The sequence below is a fragment of the Seriola lalandi genome, unplaced genomic scaffold, assembly GCF_002814215.2.
Source record: "Seriola lalandi dorsalis isolate HSWRI2012SDOR001 ecotype SW California unplaced genomic scaffold, Sedor1 jcf7180002054672, whole genome shotgun sequence".
Taxonomy (NCBI): domain Eukaryota; kingdom Metazoa; phylum Chordata; class Actinopteri; order Carangiformes; family Carangidae; genus Seriola; species Seriola lalandi.
Genome location: NW_019525225.1, coordinates 897,995 through 910,899, shown reverse-complemented (window position 1 = coordinate 910,899; position 12,905 = coordinate 897,995).

Below are 12,905 nucleotides of genomic sequence, written 5' to 3'. Positions count from 1 at the left end.
GGGTTTGGGGCTGGGGGTGGGGGTAAGAGGGCGTGTGGGTTTGTCGAACATATTTTTTGACCGCATTTTCAGTTTTTAAATCTGCAGAACGTCAAGCTCTTCATTTGAATTTTCGACTAACAAATAATTGAAGCATGGACTCATCTCACCAAAAAAAAAGAAAGGAAGGAAAAAAAAAAAAAAATGACGATATAGATGAAAAGTAATTCAGCCATGACTAAAGCAGAAGAGAATTTGCTGTCTGCTCTTTTGATGATGTATGAGCTTTTGAATTTCTTTGGTGAGTCATATAGAAATTACTTGAAATAGTCACAGCGATGCTGCACTCACATTGTGTACTAGGTGCTATAAATATGTTGTGAGAATTCTAACTTCATCATTCTCGTGAGGAAGGTTGACAGAGACCGAAGGGGAGAGATACTCTTCTTCGACTACAAATTACACTCATAACATGTAACCGTGGAGCCTCTCAGGTAGCTGGGTCAGATTATGCCTTAATGAATTCCTTGTCTGACCTGCCGCTAAAACAGGCATCATGGGAACACGTTGCAATTCCTCTGTTGATTTAACAGTGCTGTCCTAATGCAATGGACGAGACTTCTCAAATGCCACCAACCCTGATTTGTCTTCTGTGACTCATCCAGTCTCTAAAACAATGCGGCACCGTGCTGCTCGGTCCCTCATGACACACTGTCCTTTCCATTGCACCCTTGATGAAGCTGTGGGTTTGTCCGCAGGGGTAAACACAAACAGACAGCACCAAAGGGTGTCTCAGGGACCACTCACACCTGCAAAAACAAGGGCAGAAAACAAAAAAAAAAAGAAAAAAAAGAAAAGAAAAAAAATGGAAAATTTCAGAAGTAAACAGGTCTCCGGGGACATCTTGTATGACTCAGTCAAAAAGCCTCCCATTAAGCTCACGGTGTTATTATGTACGACTGTGTGTTTTTGTCTGGTGCGTGACGGGGTCATAGGGCTGCATTAGATATGACAGATTCATGCTTGGAACTGATGTTGTGCTTTGTTGACTCAGAGTGAAGAGGCTCATTGCTCTGGCAGCTTGGTTGACCTTGGAGAGGAGGCAACCTGTTTCTTTCACTTTCAGTTTCACCCTTGGGAGCTTTTTTTTTTTTCTTTTTTTTTTTCCTCTTCTCTTTCTCGCCTGAGGAAGTGAAGCGCGAGATGTACGATCTGACGTGAGAGTCACAGGAGGAGAGCGGGACCAGGCCTCACCTACAGCGCATCACGCCTAATACACACCAGCAGCTTGTGACACTTTGAAAGTCTTAAAAATCAATCCTTACAGGTTTTGACAAGTGGCTGAAAATAACAACGCAGTATCTTTGTTTTGGAAATCGACTGAAAACAAAGGGATTATCGGATTTGCTCAGTGTACATGCTTGACACATACAGTACACAGGTATTAATTACATGACAGAGCTTCATTGGAGCATGCACACCACATTTTACCTCTTGAAATCAGGACTATAAACTTGTGAACTTGCACAATACAAAGCAGGGAGGGCAATTCCATTACTGAAGTTAAGATATGACTGATTTTAGCTGTAAATATACAGTAGATAAGGAATGTTTAACTCCATTTAAGATATACAATTTAACAATTAGAATAATATTCAAAATAATGTGCTGTTTCACTTCCAGATTTACCTCGACTAAGACTCTGCATCACTTTAAAAAAAAAAGGTGCAATCTAAGAATTTAAAATATTTTTTCATATAATTTAGCATATTTTTCTACAAACTCAAGTTTTTCACACTTCAGAGTAAGAGCGTGTTGGTTTTCTGTGGTGCTCCAGAAGATGCTGAAACACTTGAGTAAGTAACGTGGTGTATTTGACTGTCTCCAAGTCTTAAGTTGTGTATTAAAAACACTTCAATAACACATGTGGAAATGTTTTGGAACTGAAACAAAGAAATGTTTTATAACTGCAATTGTTCAGTATGAAAAAAAGAAGAAGAAAAAAGCCAACAGTCAGGGCTTCCAGCTCGCTGCCCTTTATGATTCATATACTGCGTCATAGTGACTAAATTTTAGGTGCTACAAGGCAGGCGTTACTCCTAAACACATACTGTATTAAAATGAATTACTTACATCAAACATCATTTAACAGACTAAACGTATGTCAAAAAAAAAAAAAGATTCAAAAATGAACAAAACCTATATATATATATATATATATAAAAAATAATGAAACTTTTACATCTTATTAAGACACTTAATCTTGAATCTGTAAGAGCAGAATCAGTTCCCGTGCATTCAGCAAAACACCCCAAGCTCAATGGGGTTTGTAGGAGTCCAGACCTCTTCTGGAGAACACACGACTGCAGAGTAAAATATCTGCCTCTTGTTTTCTCGTCGGACCGATTTGTGGAAAGTTACTCATCTGATGAGTGTGGACGCACAAACAAAGTGCAATGCATTCAAGAGGAGGAATCAGTCTTCCTGCTTTCTTTAGACTCATCTCTCGGTCCATGTGTTCATTCTCCATCACATGCAACACTAATTTCTGATACATATTTGAAGATTATATACATTTACAAAGCTCTGTGACGGGCTAAGATGTAATCAGATCTGTTATAAAACACTTTAAGAAAACACAGAGATAATTCATATTGTTTTAAACCTTTTTTTTGGTTCCCACACAATGACATTGGAAGGGGAACTACAGATCGACATACAGCAGGCTTCTGTTTTTTTCCATTGATTTGTGTCTGATTTGGTTTTGGACCAAATGTGAGAGAGAGTAATGCCTCTTTTCAGCATTTACAAACTGTGCCCGGGCCAGGGCAGGATTTGGCCCGGTGTGGATGTTTGTCCATGTGTTACACATGGTGTTTGAACAGTTTGGCCAAATATGTAGTCTGACACTAGTTAAAGGTCACAACCACAGAGAAACCTTTTACACTCCTCCCTCATTCCTTTCTCAACTATATAAACTTTCCCAACTCAGTACGTGGTAGCAAAATATTAATAATCAAACTGTCTCTCATTGTTGCCATGGCAACACCGTGATAAAAGCTAATATCTACTCTGTGTTCTTTCACACCTGAATGTTTCCAGTCTCCTGAAAGTTGCATAAACCACTTAACTAAAACGTTCCCAAAATGAAATGCTTTAAAGAGATGCACGTGTCCATGAATACGAGAGAGCCTCGGAATAATTTGTACGAACGTGTGCTCACGCACACAGCTGCGTACATGCTCACACCGCAGAGAGTGTGAGAAGGCACCAGTGAGGTTACACAGTGTGTGGAGATGGCCGACGAGGAGCTCCTCCTTCTCCAGACAGAGATTTGAGGGTTTTTTTTTTTTCTTTTCTGTATTTTTTTGCTGTTAGGGCAACCTGAAGCAGCACAACCAGCTACTACTAATACAAATGGACTGAATTAATCTTATTCTTGTTCAGGGACATGAAAGTGGATGGAGGAAATTGGGGAAGGGAGGGAGTTGGTGGTGGGGCGGAGTGTGTGTGTGTGTGTGTGTGTGGGGAGGGGGCAGTGGTGGTGCTGTGCGTTAGTGATGAGGCTTGAAAAGAGATGAAGCTGGGAGGGAGGGGGAGGGCAAGGGGGGAGGACTGGAGAGTATGAGTTAAATGCAGAGAGAATTAGAATGAATGATGACAAGATCTGCTCCTTACGTCCCATCTTTTTATCCTCACTTTAGGATTCAGGCAGAACGAAGGAAAGAGAAGCCCGATGTTTGTCTCCACATGAACACATGTAAAATAATGTTACTACCTAGTGATGAACTGACAGTTTGGAAATGAGCTAATGCTGCTGTTGAAAGCTCGCCTGATTGCCAGTCAGGTTGCAGCATAAATGCTTTGTTTTTGTTTTACAGTAACCTCGTGTCATCTGACAGCTGGTGAATAATGAGTCTGTTTGAAATGCAGCTTTGTCACAAAGTCCTCTGCTACTGAAAGGAAGAAAAGTCAGAAGAGGAAGCAGATTTTTGTGATTAAGAAATCAACACATTCAATATGAAATTAAAGCAAAAGTTCGATCACACTGCACAGTGCAAGAAACGTTTTGTTTTTCCTTTTTTTGATTTCTCTAATAACCAAGATATTGTTTCTCATTGACTTTACATTAGTTTGGCGCAACAGTGTAGTAAGTGATGATATGGTGATTAATACAAATTTAATAGCAATTTCATACTATTTTTATCCAGCAGAACCATGTGAATTGATTTATTTTGCTTTGAATTACCCAAAAGGTTTTTACAGGGTTCGACACTAAACAGTGATGCTAATGTGATTTACATCTAATGTAATTTTCTTTTCTATTGTGACCTTTTTCTGTTTCATTCTTTCTCTCTGTGGCATTTAACTTGTCTGCACAACTCTCATCAGTGTTAATGTGGGATATTTAGTTTGGTAACAATAAAAGGCTGACCCCCTTTTACTGTGTTAAACCGCTTTTGTTCATTTCTAGAGCTGCAGCAATTAGTTGATTAACTGATTGGCTGAGAACATTTAATTGCCAACTATATTGATCATCGATAATCGAATGATTCGTTCGCAGGTTCTCAAATGTGAAGGGGTTGTTGCTTCTCTTGGTTTTACATGATGGTGAACTGAAGATGTTGAAAGACATTTGATGACGCCACCTTGTGCCGCAGGAAGTTGTGGACATTTTTCACCGTTTAGACCAAATAACTGATGGATTAATTGAGAAAATAATTAGCAGATTAACCAATAATGAAAGTTAATTGTAGCCTTAAAAATGTTCTGTAGTATACTGTACATCTGGTGTGTCTGTGTAATGTTTGGTTACGTGTCGACCAAAAAGAAATCATTGACTTAGTCGTGTTGATCACAACACATTTGACACAGCCTCTTCAAACCCGACCCAACAGAGGGAGAGCAGAAGGGTAGCAGTGGGAAATATGTATACAGGATACAGATGGTTGATTCAGTCCACAGACTGCATTTTAAATAATTACAAGAGCAGCAACATCATGCTGGCAGTAAACCATCTAAAGACTAATTTCTCTCTTTCATTAACATTTGGTTCGACAGTTTATGTTAATCATCGGGCTGATATCTTGATTTTAACCAGGGAGGCTGTAAAAGGTCGAATCATTTTTGTTGTTTCTTTCGATTTTTTTTTTTAATTCCCTCTTTTCACTTGTGCATCATTCAGCAGAAGATGGTGTTTCAGATTTGACAATGCTACGCTTTCAGTGAATGCAGTTTATGAGACAATATGGCATTGTAACTACACAGCTGTGGGCTGTGATTGCAAAGCCCTGTCTCTTTTGGGTTTGTGCGTATAAATACGTGTGTGTGTGAGTGTGTGTGGTTGTGTGTGTGTGTGTGTGTTGCCTACAGGTGACTCATCGCACTGCAGATGACCACAATGTTTTTCTGCTGCTTGAGCGTTCATGGCTCTCTTTCTACCTCTCCCTCTCCAATGATTCTCATATCTCACTCCCTTTTTTTCTGTTTCTACTTCTCTCTTTCTCTTGCTATCCCTTTCCATCACTGTTTTCCTTCCCCAGATTACATAAAGCCATGTCTCATCCAATTGTGTCTGCACGCCACAGAAATGAGAGAAGAGACAAAGAAACAGAACGTGTACATTTTGAGAACATGTCATACATGTAATTCGGTTTTTGCGTGGTACATTACGCCTGAGAAGGCTGGCCACCAGCAGGAGACGCTTCATCCAGCCCAGGTATAATGAGCCATAATGTCATGTTACGATCTGATTGGCAGATAGGGGCGGGAAGAGGGGAGACAGAGAGAGAAAGAAAAAGAGAGGGGAAGAGAGAGAGGGGGAATAATGATGGTGATGATGATGATGAGGGGCCATGAGGCGAAACAAAGGCAGTATAAAAAAAGAAAGAAAGGTGAGGATCAATTTATGCTTGCCACCTCATTTTCCGCTTCCCCTCTCCCCCCTCACCTCTCTCACCCAGCGTCAAACTCGCATCAATCATACAGCCATTTACCCCCATCCCTCTCTCCCTCTCAATTACACTCTCCCCTCCATTTCTTGTCCTCTGCTTTCCTGTCATCTGCATCCAGTGTCACCGTCAGTGTGGCTGAGTTTTAATTTTTCTTTTTAGCATCATTTCAAATGCGTTTTTTATTTCTTCTCTTTGAGAAAAGGGCTGAACCCTCGTTTGGACAACAGAACTCTTTTAAGAGGCAGCAGCAAGCAAACACATGCACACACTGACATGTGCACAAACATGATTTGTAAGTGAGCTTGGCTGAATTTTACTGGGTACTTCAGCTTTGCCAACATGGGCACACTGTGCTGTCCAGAAGAAGGGATCTGAAGGATTTGGTATCAAAACTGATTATCTGATTCAAAGATTTATAGTTTAAGAAGGATTGCACGAAATTAAGTTGTTAAATACTATACTACTGGATGTTCTACTGTGTGTTCATTTTAGTTTGTTACTTTTCCATTTTGTCCGTTACCTTTTTTTGATCACCCAAAATGAGCAAAAATACAATATGTTGCATTGTTATTCACATTTTCAGTTATTCATTTCAATATCTTGGTATGTATTTTGTTTAGGAAATCTTTATGCCAGAAAAAACATTGATGAAGTGATATTTTCTAAAGCCAGGTGCACATATAACACAATAATATCTGTTATCATGCATCAAATTACTAATTTTCTTTATAAATAACTGCAAATAAATCAATATTTGTTGATTTTTAAGGCCACCATAATCAAAAATGTAAGATTGTAGATTAACCTAATCTTGGACATGCACATGCAGGCATACGCGCACGCGCACACGCGCACACGCACACACACACACACACACACACACACACACACACACACACACACAGAGTATTTACATTGTAATTACCCCTGAGCCTCTCTCCTAGTCCCTGTGGGGCCTCAGGCTGAAGAAGGTCTCAGAAAAGTCCCAGTTGTCCCATTGAGGAGATCATTAGCCTGGTTAGAGTAATCCACAACAATCTGTGTGTGTGCACGCATGCATACGTGTGTACGTGGGTGTGTGTGTCACTTGTGTGTTCATGCGTTAACCGGCTGTTAAATGGACTCCACGGCCTTTAGTGTCCGTGGACATTAGCTTTATTGGTGTGATCTGAAAAGTTATTTAGTGACAGCTGGGATTTCCCTCCCCAGGGACGGAGCCACTGATGACTCATGATAGCAGACATGAATGAGAGGGGAAATAGGCGTTAAATTGAAAGACTTGGAAAACTGTGGGGGGAAAACACACCCCTGAATTAATTAAAAATAAATTAAGCATACACAAGAAAATTTGCTAAAATTATTTGTTATAAATTCTTATTGTGTCTTTATTTTATAAATCTACAAAAATAATGAATGTTGTCTTGTCTTATTAACTTTTAATCAAAAATGTCATTTCCTTTATTTTGAAGGTTAATGAAATTACACTGTAATAAACAAATTATTTGTACATCTTATTTGAGTGCAGAACAAAAGAACCAACTTTAAGCATTTATGAACATGTTGAACCCCATTAGTTTAGACATGGAGACATTTGTGACATCAGACATGAATCAAATTTGGCCTTGCTTCAGTCTTTGTCTGATGTACACCTGCATGTTTGATTGCTTCTGAGTGTGTAAATGTATTCTGTAATGAATAAAAAAAAAAGAAAAAAAAGCAGAAGCTTTGGTCTCCATCAGCTTCTTTGTTGCAGGATCACTTTAGCGGAGTCGAGTGTCACAGGCGGCGTGGCTGTCTTGTGTGTTTTAGGGTTTAGAGGATCTGTGTCAAGGGTTATAGAGCAGCTGTGCATTTGCCTGTCCTGGCTTAAGACAGCAAACATCTGCATGCGGTGTTGTATTGTCAGATGTGCCTCTAGACTCTTTGAACTGATGTGACCTGGCCAATCAGCAGCCCCTCTCTCTTCCTTTATCTCTTTCTGCCTCTCCTTTCTCCTCCCTACTCCCAATGCTTGTTGTTTGGAGAAAAAAAAAAAAAGATCCTCCCTTTGCACTCTCTCCGCTGGAAAAGAGAGTGGAGTAAAGGGGCACACAGAGGGGGAGAGGGAGAGAGGGCAACTGATTGCTCCTATTGTTTAAGAGTGAGGCTTGCAGCCTCTTAGGAGATAATTGGCACACAAGGAGGGTAATGTGTTTGGATGGGAAAGGGAAGTCAAAGAAAGAGAAATTAAAAGAAAGGTGGTGAGAGCTCATAGAGAGGATGCTGTGGATCAGCTGAATTTAAACATTTAAAATGAAACGTGAATGAGTGAAACAAACATTTTCCGTAAATCAAGCTTGTATAGAGTCGCGTCATGTATTTCATGTACTTGATACACCAGAGTGTTCTTAGTATGCGCTCTATCCTTGAGCTCTCTATGTCGTTCAAAGGCGAAAGAGACCTTCCGTTTCCTAAAATAAAACACAATATAGAATAATATATTTGGTCCCTTGAAGGCATTGATTGCACACAAATCTGACTGTACTGCGGGTAAATAAAAACCTGAAAATGATAGTTGATAGCCAGAGTAGTACATAGGATACTGCAAAACAAAAAACCTTTTGAGCACTGTTGTACTTTGAGTCCCTGAAGACCTATGGTTTGAAAATGTAGAAATATTCTCTGTATTCATGTATATGGGGATATTTCTGTCCAGGTCAGGAAAGATATTCACTTATATTGAATAAAACCAGTACATGCATGTGAAAATTCTTTTTTACAAGCCCTACTGGACGTTTTTGCATAAAGTTGATCATCAAATATGCATTACATATGAATCATATTTGACAGCATTTAATTGTTTTCCATTGCTGTAAAAAAAAAAAAAAAAAAAAAAAAATGGATCTGAAACTTAGCGAATATTCTTTAGAATAAAAACGAAAAATAGTCTATTATGTTGGATGCCTGTAAAGCTAAAACGTTTTTAATTTGTATTTAGCTCTGGGACATATTTGAAATGAAAGAAATATCTGTGCATTTTCTTCCTATTGCCAAAATTACACACAGCTAACACTATATAATACAGCTGTTGCACTTTCTTTTGTTCCTGGTTTCAAGAGCAAGCTCTGCCATAAATTCCTGGCATTCATGATGTTCTTATTCTGGTTCTTACTCTCATTTCTATCTGCATGTGTCCTTTGTTTCCCGTCAAACACTTTGAGAAAGCGCTTGACGGGAAGCAGGTGTTAAGAGCTTTTTAAATAAACTTGACTCGACAGGAGGAGCAGTCATTTCTAAAGCAGCAGAGAAACAGCAAACTTCATGTAAAGGATATGGTAATACAAAGATCATTTGACAACAATTTTGCACAGTATAAGCCCCACAAAATCACTCAGGTGTGGTATTTTTAAAAAAAAAAAAAAATCACACGAAACCTGCAGGATGACTCGCACGTCACGTGGCGCGGCTTGTATTGTGAAAACTATCAAGCGTGCAGTATTATCTGAGAGACGAGTTTGCTTTACTGCGTCATCAAAGCAAGTCCTGCACGTCCCCCTGTATGTCTGTGTCTATTTCATATTCCAGTCACAAGCTGGGTGGTGCAACTGCTCAAATGGTACATAGTTTGGTATTTTGGACTTTTTTTTGGGGGGTGGGGGGTGGGGGGGGTTGATAAGTTTCATGTCTCAAGGTCTGTCTGGGATGGGATGGCTGCACACAAAGAACGTGTATGCACAACATGCTCATGACCACAATCATTTTAGCTTGATACCTCTGATGAAAAAAATAGGAATATATATATATAAAAAAAAAAAAAAGACAAACATTTACATTCAGTTTGCAAGTACGCCGAAGACGCTGCGAATGTCTTTGAGAGCCCACAGCGTGCACCTCCGTCTGTGCATGTCTACATACTTGTGTGCGTGTGTGTTACAAATTAGTGTACTTGTAAGACCATTATTTGTGATATTATTTTGTGCGAGTGTGTGTGTGTAGGTGCGTGTGTGTGTACAGTGTGTCTAAATTGGAAGGCTGTAATTAAATGCGTAGACCTCTCCACTATCTCCTCCTCCAGCCAGCGCCAGTGACGCACAAACCGCAGCACAGCCATGAGTCATCAGGCCCCCAGGATCACCACCCCTCCTTCTATCTCTCTATCCCTGCCTCCATCCACCTCTACACAGCTCTCTATAACCCTCTCTGCCTCTCACTACACATTCCTATGTCCCACTCTTTCTAAATTACCCACCATCCCTCTCCCCCTCCAGCACGCGGACGATGCGAGCAGCCACTTTTTTTTTTTTTTTTTTTTCCCCTATACACTCCTTGAGATTCGTGCTCAATTTCCACCTCAATCCGACACGCTCCCGTTTATCTCTCCACATCTGGCCATCGCTCTCTCTGCTACACCCCCACCAACCTTCCCTCTTCACTCATCTGTCTTTACCCCTTTTATCTCCCCTGTTAACCTCTCCACGCCCACCCGTGAACCGGTGGGTTATTAAGTTTGCCACAGTTGCAGTCAGAAGGGGAACAGAAGTTGACATCGGGAGGGAAAAGAGGGAGAGCGGTGGGAGAAGACGGAGAGCAAAAGAGCAGACTTGACAGTGTGAGAAGTAGAGAAGGCTTTGAACAAGTAAGAGGAAACAAGAGAGGGAGAGGGAGAGCATGATTTGAGGCATTTGCCACCTGGCGTCCTGAATCATTATCTGACTCATGCTAATCTCTTATCTTCTCAGCCAAACAGACACACACAAACACACACACAGACACACTGTACACACACACACAGCTAATATTTATAAAAAAAAAAAAAAAAAAAAATATTAATAATAATCCACTGCTCATATACAGACATATCGTATGATGTATAAATGTAGCTCTGGAGCAGTTCACTTTAAGACAACAATGATGTGGTACAACAGAAGTCGTGTGCCACCTACTCATTCTGCAGCTTCGAAATCAACATGGAACTTTTCAATGTCGATTTCAAACTTTGTGATTAACAACAGGGACACTGGTTGCATACATATGCAGGGAACAAACAACACAGCTCTCGCTCCAGCATTGATAATCCAAAATCCAAGCCTTGCAGTGGGCGAATGACTCAACGTTGTAGCACTAGATACTACTCCACTGGAGTACCCCACATTTATTTCCAACATTTGAAATATTTATGGCTTGAATTTCGTTGCCTAAAGCAGACTTTGAAGAATAGAGACTTTTAATAGCCCACAAAAAAAAATATGCCTCGCAAACACTGTCAGTTGGTGATAATATCAGTGAGTGTGGGATTTAAATGATTGCCTCGAGCCTACATAGCCTAATTTCTGAATATATCTCTCCGCCTAAGCTTGTCGGAGTAGCTACAAAAACAGTGATATACTTCGAATACGTGTGCGGAAAAAAAAGTATTATTATTTGCAGATATGAAAAGAGATTTGAATTCCATAATAAGCAGATTATCATAGAAATGTAGCCTTTCATTCCTTCTGTTAAGAATTCTGCTTGTTTTGAGGCTTTCTTAAGGATCCCTGTGGATGTGAGTCCCTCCATCTGTAATTTCTCATTCGCAATCTTAGGTTATTGGGAAATGCGGACTCAGGTATTGTATGACAGCCTGTTATTGTTGCCTTTGAGTCATGATTAAGTGCAGCTAGAGGAGTTTTGGAAGCCTGGTGATTAAGTGACATTTCATAAAATAGCAATATCTCCAATTTGATTTCAGCTAGGGACCTTTGATTCACGTCGCCCGTCACCTGATGTTTCCTGCCTGTCTCTGCTGTCAATTGAGGCGGATACAATGCCCAAAAAATAACTGATTGGATTCATTCCCGCTCTCGTGTTTGATGTGAATGTCATAGACAGTGCTAAAACTACAGTTTTTTCACTAAAATCTGACCTATATTTACAACGGGAGATTTGGAAACCAGCGGTTGTGTTTCCTTAAGCTCTTACAAAAACTCCTTCCCAAATTTGAAACTCAAAACAATAAAATTAGACCCATTCTGTCCTCCCACCAGCTCCCATTTCACGCCAGATGACATAACAGTATATTACATGGGCTTTCACCATGCTATGTAGCAGATCTCACTGCACTTCACATACTGCTGAGCATCCTTGGATCCTATGATGATGGCCACTTATCTACCTGCAGTCAAAATGAAAACTGCAGACCTTATTGTGCTAAAAAAAAAATGTTTAAGTAGTCTCCATGCTGGGATTAGTGTAGCGAATTCTAAAATGTCTTGAAATGCAGGCGTAAAACCTGACCAGTTCAGGTTCCTGCTGATGAAAATTTTAGCCTGTTTAACCTGGCCGGAGTGCACCTGTTCCTCACGCTGATGCATGTTTGTGCGAGGCTTTGCCTGTCGTAATAATGCTTCCCCTACCTCTTTTCATTCCAGATCATGGCGACAGCTGGGTAGTGATCTGTGCCCTTTGTGGTCCTTGACTCTTCCTGCCTCCTCGCCTCTGGTGGTAGCTGTTGTTCATGGTGACTGCTGATGTTCCTGCGGGCTTTACAATCCTCTGTTGACCTTCATAAAAACAAACAGCAATATGAAGTAAGTCTTTGTGGCTTGCTGGTGCCACATCCATATGCTAATTGAAACGTATTGTGCGTCGTTGTACTCTGTTTTGCTATCTATGCCCCGACTCAAAATTTGTTGCCATTTTTTCCCCATTGACAATTTATGGAACTCTTTTCAGTTTTCATTCATGGTCTGAGGTTGGTGGTGTTTCTGTGGATTTTTTTCATTTTGAGTTTGATACTGCACACACCCTGAAGCCTTTTCAAACTGCAACCTGTAAATAAAGGAAATACAAATAACCTGGATATGGTGGAAATGGTTAGTGTTGTTGCTTGCTGTTTTTACAACAAATAGCAAAATTGCTGCTACTTTTTCTTTGTCTGTTTCCATTTTCAATGCTACAAGAAATGTGTAAATTTGAGTCAAGGAGAGAAACTGATCAGTAAATCAGTGGGTGTTA